This window comes from Papaver somniferum, chromosome 3, assembly GCF_003573695.1.
Source record: "Papaver somniferum cultivar HN1 chromosome 3, ASM357369v1, whole genome shotgun sequence".
In the NCBI taxonomy this organism is placed as follows: domain Eukaryota; kingdom Viridiplantae; phylum Streptophyta; class Magnoliopsida; order Ranunculales; family Papaveraceae; genus Papaver; species Papaver somniferum.
In genome coordinates this window covers 220419348-220426325 of record NC_039360.1, presented here as the reverse complement: position 1 = coordinate 220426325, position 6978 = coordinate 220419348, and positions in this window count along the sequence as shown.

Here is a 6978-nt window from a genome sequence, read left to right as displayed (position 1 = left end):
AGAAATTTTTTCATTAATTGAGTCGTCGGAACTTCATTGGTACCACCGGAATACGTCACCGGAAAGATCCATGCCGGTCGCTGGAATCTTCATCGCCGCTGACAGAATATTCCGTCCCGTCGTCGTTACAGTGAACGGTCAAACTGGTCAAGTTGTCAGTCAACTGGGTTAAGGTAGGATAGTCATCTACTGAATCAACTGCTCTGACTCGGTCTTAATCGGCTGAATTACTGAGTCACATGGATGGATCGGTCATTGAACTCGTCTGGAACGGTCATCGCCGGCACCAAGTCGACTCGTCAGAGTAGAAAATCCGACAGAGTTTCCTCTGTTTCAGGTGTATTTCCAGGCCATATTCGGGCCGATTTCATCTTCATTCCCTGTACACAATCCTAAACATACATCTACCATAATCAAATCATTCATCTGCTACTTCTGCACTAGCAAGATCCCCTTCTGTTCTCTTTATTTCAATTCACAACAGACAACCTCAAATTCATCATAGAATCAAACCCATCTTCTATATCATCACCACCATCGTAAACCCCTTGTACTCTTCAGTTTATCTTATCAATTCCAGAAGACAATAGATCTTCACAGCAAACCCCAATCTCATTACAGATCTCCTCCTTCATCATCAGGTTCATTTTCTTCTTCTCTCAATTATCAACAACATCAATATCTACTTCTCAAATTCACGGCATAACTCAAACTTTAAATGACCTGTACCCATCTTCCTTAGCTTCTAAAATCATCAAGAACACTACTGCATCACCAACATCTCTGCCTCACCTTTAATTCCATTTATAATCTGTAGTACCAATTCCATCTGCATTGCAATTGTTTTATGTGAATCTCAATACTGCTCCTAACCCATTTCTTCCATTTCTGAGATCGACAACAACATCACTTCTTCGATTCTCTCTTTCAAATCACAACATCGTATTCTTGTCTCAACCCTTGATTCTCTAGTAACCCATTCATCCATTAACTTCAATTACAGTAGCAACTAACTCGATCCACAGCCACAAACCCATTATTCAATTTCTGCAATTAACCCATCTTTGATGTCTTGAATCTCAAGAACAGCAACAACATCTTCACGTCTCATAGATCGAACCCATTTAATTCATGACCTGAATTCCATCATCTTCATCAGATCCCCTTTCTTGCTCATCTTCCAAATCAAATTCAAACCCAACAACATCCTCATTCTCATCGATTCAGAAATGGCCCCAACTACTCATACTGTATTTAATCCACCTTCACCATCTCCATCATCTTCTTAATGCCTTGAATATCTCAACTCTCGGAGGAACCAATAGCAGCTTTGCTTCTTTTCTTTCTCCATTTCAGGTGCAAAATAATTGAGTGAATGGCGACTTAGAGGGGTAGGATTCAGACACCCAAATGTACAAGAACCACCCAGATAGCATCTCCCCTTAACCTCATCTGGTCTGTCTTTAGTGTTCCTCCACGATAATTTCCCCTTAACCTAATCTTGGCTCCCAATAATGCTTGCCCCGGAAATGATATTTTTTGCCCTTTTGTTCAAATTGGGTGATTTCTTCTTCTTTTTCTCCGTATGACCCCAGAGTACCTAATAACTCAATACCACGCGTAATGTACATAATTTACAAGAAAACATAGCAGAGAAAGCATAAACAATATATAGTAAATAAGGTGTATTCTACACCTATCAATGGGGAGGCGGTGAAAGCATATGTTGGATTCGTTGGAGAAGAAGCGGGGAGATATGCTGGAACTGCTGTCGAAAAGGATTCTGGATGGGGTATTGAAGCTGCTGCTGAAACGACTTCTGGATGGAATGTTTGCTGTCGGAGAAGGTGCTGGGGAAAGTGCTTGAAAAAGCTCTGATGGAGGCGTTTTCGATACTTCAGGGATTTATTTTTTATTCTCTCGTTCACATGACGAAGCTAAGACTTCGCCAAGTAATATTCTTTTCTTCAGCTTTGGTAGTTTCATAATTGAATGAATGAACAAAATATTCCGTCTGAAAGAATCCAAAACCCTTCTTGTGAAAACAAGTTCCTCCATTCTCCTAGGACATCCAGTGAATGGAAAGACACCGTACACGAACAACGTGGATGGAATTGCCACATGCGCTGGCCGTCATGCTGTTTTCTTAGCCAACACCTCCAAGTGCCCACATCATCCATAGCAACTCAAAACAGGGGAAACAATAATAATGGTTAAAGGTTTGACCGACATGTTTATTGGCTCTCTCTTGTAGTAGATCGGTTGTCACACGCCACGAAAAACAGAGGAACGTCAGATGAGACTTGAAGCCAGATATTCTTGAAGAAGAAAATTTGTTCTGCCACTTGATGATTCACTTTCTCACATATTCTCTTCTTCGGTGTTTTCGAATAAGTTATTTATTGCAGGGTTTGAATTTTCTAGTTTTGAATTGATGGACAATGGTTTTGTGAGGGTTTGGATTTACTCGGTATTTTTCCTTTAAAGCAATTCAGGAAAGTTTATTTTGAACGGAAGATGCTTTTAATTAAAATTGAAACCCTAACCATGAATGCAAGCAGTGCAATTCATTTTGAAGGAATTACAAATATTGAACAAAAGGGAAATTTCTGAAGGAAATACTAAGGAGAATTTTGAGGCGAGAGGCGACGTAACACTTTCAAGTTTTAAAAGGGTTTGAGCCAGCGGGCATGTATTATTACGCCTTCCAACTTGTCGGTATTGATGAGCTTACAGTAGCCTCCTGAAATGATTTCTGCTACTAGGTATGGTTCGCCTACGAGGTTGGACGAAGGAGGCTGAGCGGAAATTTTCACCACTATATCTCCGACCTGGAAAGGGTTTCGAGGCTACGTGGATACCTGATCTCCGGATCCATTACTCTCGGCTAAGAAATCCTCCAGATTTTTGATAAAACACTTGAAAGGCCCGGAACTCCATTCACATCTCTTAGTGAGGCCTGGGTTGAGGATTGGATCGAGTCCTCAAGTCTTGACGAAAGGAAAAGTGGCTGATTGCATAAAGGGTTGTTCAATAAAACTTACTTGTGCTCGGAATCTGTGGACGAACGTCGACGGGCTCTCCAGGTAATTGGGTTACATTGGCAAGTTGTCGATACGGAAACAGATGATCTTCAGGACTGGATGGCTTGTTAGATATTCTTTCAGGTATGGACACCGGCAAAGGAGATACTCCTAACTTTTCCTTATTTCCATGTATCCATGAGTGATGTAGTTTTTTAAGTGGTAAATAAAGTTCGTTCAACTCGGACTTGTGTAGACTCAATTTCAGACTTAATAATAGAAAACAATAAAAATAAAGAAAATATATACACAAGGTTTGTCACAATGTCGAGAGATTACTGAGACTCAGGATTTCACCAAACCTCATACCATGTGGTTCAAAAATCAATTCTTAGACAACTATAGCTCTTGTTTATTGACTCTAATTCTTTGCCAGGGTAAATTTTAAAAAGATTAACTGTAAATCACTAGCATGATGCATCAAAAGCACTTAGAACAAGCATACATCATCATACGACTTCACAACTAATTAAGAAAAGTCATAAAACGATTAAATTAATGCAAAAAGTCATAAAAATAATTAAATATAATTACCACACATATGAAATATGGATTCCTTCGTCATCCCAGTGTTGGGGTTTAGCTCCTCATATCAATCATGATCTCAAAATATGCGTTTGTTGCTCAAAAGATGATTAAAAGAGTGAAAAGTAATAACACAGACTGTTTGCAACAGTGTACTGGTGTTGCAAAACAGTTGTTACAATGGAACTGTTACAGAAAAACTGTCGCTTTGTCACTGATTTAAGACTGCCCTGAAATAAGACTGCCCTGAACAGCTTAATGTTCTTCAGCTGTTAAACAGTGACACTTTTCTACGACTGTCTAGCGAGGGTCAATGTTCTTCAGCTGTTCTTCTTCTTCAACAGCAGCAACAGCAGAAAAAGAGTTTGGTAAAGCTCTGATTTTTTCTTCTCTGGCTCTCCTTAGGTTCCCAAACTCTCGACACCTCTTCTATATGACCCAAGACATCTATTTATATCAAAAATACCGATTAAATCTCTCCCAAATCTTCCAAAATCTCTTTCCTTCTCTTCACCGCCAAGTTGCGACAATTTCTTGTTTTAGGATTTCTACGCGTTTCTGAGCTTTCCTTTTTATTCTAAACTCTTCGTTAGACAGATACAAATCTTTGGGAAGGTTTACAGCGTTTTAATCACTCTAAAATTCCCTAAAACAGGTCACGCACGTGACTTTCCATATTTTCTTGTTGTGAGAAAAATCCGTCGTTTGAGCCCAATCTAATCGATTTAAACACACATATCAGATTTCTAGACCCATAAGGAGTCTATCCTATGAAAATCATAGGTTTAATCGACCTCAAACTCCTCCAAATCACGATTGCCAAAACTGCTCTTTAACTACACTTTTTTCCCGCCAAAACCTGATTTTTGAATGTTGAAGATGGTCGCCCCTTATCCAGAGTAGGGGTGCGATTAGCAGATGCCTTGAAATGGGATGCCCCTTAGTAATTAGGTTACCCATTATCCAAAGTGAGGTTCCGAATAGCAAATGTCCTCCCATGAACGCAAAAAACACTTTTCGAGCCAATTTCGCCGCAAAATCTTATTTTTCCAAAAACACCTACAAAGACATAAAAAGCCAAAATAAATACAAAATCGAGCACTAACAATATATACAATTGAGATTATATCAGACACAAAAATGTGTCTATCAAATACCCCCAAACCTATTATTTGCTAATCCTCGAGCAAAAATAAAATCCTAACTCACTGTCGCAGGCATCGTCGATTGCATTTAGCGTATGCAATAAGCCTTTAAACCCCTAGGTGTCCCTAGTGGAGGAGTGTTGTCTCCGGAGGGCTTACCAGAGGTATACCCACAAAACCTTTTTACTCCAGACCCTAGCTATCTACACAGAACCTTGGAAGGCACTAAAGAATCTCCTTGGTTGGCATACTTATTGACTACAGGAGGAAGTACCCTGATGTGAAATTCCAATTGTTGTACACGAGTTTGCACTCAAGCATACTAAAATTCATATGAAGTGACAGAGCTCTACTCAGATAGTCGCACCATGGACATAAATATCCGGAGTCAAAACTAATCACATGGATAGATCAAGAAGATGGACATAGAAAAACATAGATGGTTTTGATGTTTACTAGGTGAACGGTGTTTCTCATATCTGTCTGAAGGCCTCCGCCAAAATGAACCTATCCTAATGGACGGAGATACTAATCTGACTAATATCAACACACTGGCATATACAAGGGAACCAATGATTGATAATCCTAACTCTAGGTCAACACAACTGGCATATAGAAGGGTTCTAGTGGTCGACTTTATTGAATTTATTCCAGTTAGTCTGATGGTCTGGTCTCAATTTCTCTTCTTTGTTTTTTTTTCAACTCTTTTTTTTTTATATCTCAATCACTCTAATTCACCCTAGCATTGGTAACAACTTTAATCGTGAGCCCCACCTAATCACTTAGAGAAACATAATTTAAAACAAAACAAAATAAAAACATAAGTGAAAAGGACTCAACGAGATATGGTGAAACTATCATGTTATTTCTAACACCTGAGCTCTGTGCTTTTATGAATAGACTCTTTAGATGTTGCCATCTAGTCAGATTGGTTCCTCAACTCCTACAACCAAAATGCTTCCATCCACTTAGATTGGTTAGTGCCATCCTTAATAGGCATAAATTTCTAGGCTCTGGAGTTTAATTGTGCAACTAAAAAGTTTCTCCTATACCCCCAAACTTAAATCTAACATTGTCCTCAATGTTCTAAAGATCAAATTAAAAGCATGAAAAAGGAGAAATTGTTACCATTTGAAGCAAAAGAGATAAGGAAAGATATTACCGTGTTGTATGAGAATGGGTTACCTCCCAAGAAGTGCTAAGTTTAATGTCTTCAGCCAGACTAAGAAGGATTAGTCACCTTATAAAATCATAAAGTAATAGCCGAAATATCTGTGGGTGATCAAAACCAAATATAGCTATCACAAGTAAAAGGAATCTGCAACATGCCAAGAAAATGAACAAATAAAGCACACCCTTGTCTAGTTTCCTGTTTAAGACAACTACATATAGTTGTGGTTCCGGTTCAGGATCTATAACTGGGTCCAAATAAAATATTTTTATGGGTTGCATTTCCTCATAAGTTAGATCTAAATGTTCAGGTTCTAGAGTCTGGAAAAACTCAAATAAAAACTTAGAAGCACATAATAATAACCGGGATGATTGAGGATCCTCTAAGTCAATCAGATTTGACTTACACAGCGGACCACATTGAGAGTGGTGATCTTCCTTAAAAAAGTATGTCGACCCTAATCTCCTAAAGTAATTAGGTTTAGTCTCAAAACTTAATATTCGACACATTTGAAAATCAAACATTCCCACATTTGGAAGAAAAATATTTGGTGGGAAAACAAAGTCAATCTGGGTATCATAGCCTGGGTAAACCACATCAACCAGAGGATGGGTTTCTAATAACTGAAATTTCTTGTAGACATCACTAGGTTCAGGAAAACGTGTATGAAGATAATCTTCTAAAATGGTTGAGGCACATATGTCAAGTCCCAAGTGAGTTATCTTTCTAAGAGTTAAATCACATGGAGAATGATAATCACCCCCAAACCTAGAGTTTTCAGTGTCTCTAGAAAGACTAGTCACAACTTCCCTAATTTCAAGGTCATCTAATTCATGAAAATGGTCAATTGATTCTTCTAAGTCGGGTACATCCTTACTCATCTCGACGAGTTCATTTTCTTTTTCTAAGTCTATTGTTTCTAAATCGCTAGACTCAAAATATACTCGTTCCTCTAAACCATTATTAGCTTCGTAATCAAAAGGAAAAACTACATCGTCTAAAACGGGGGTATCTCTAGTCAAATCCTCGTCCTTTTGAATAGGTGAATAATTAT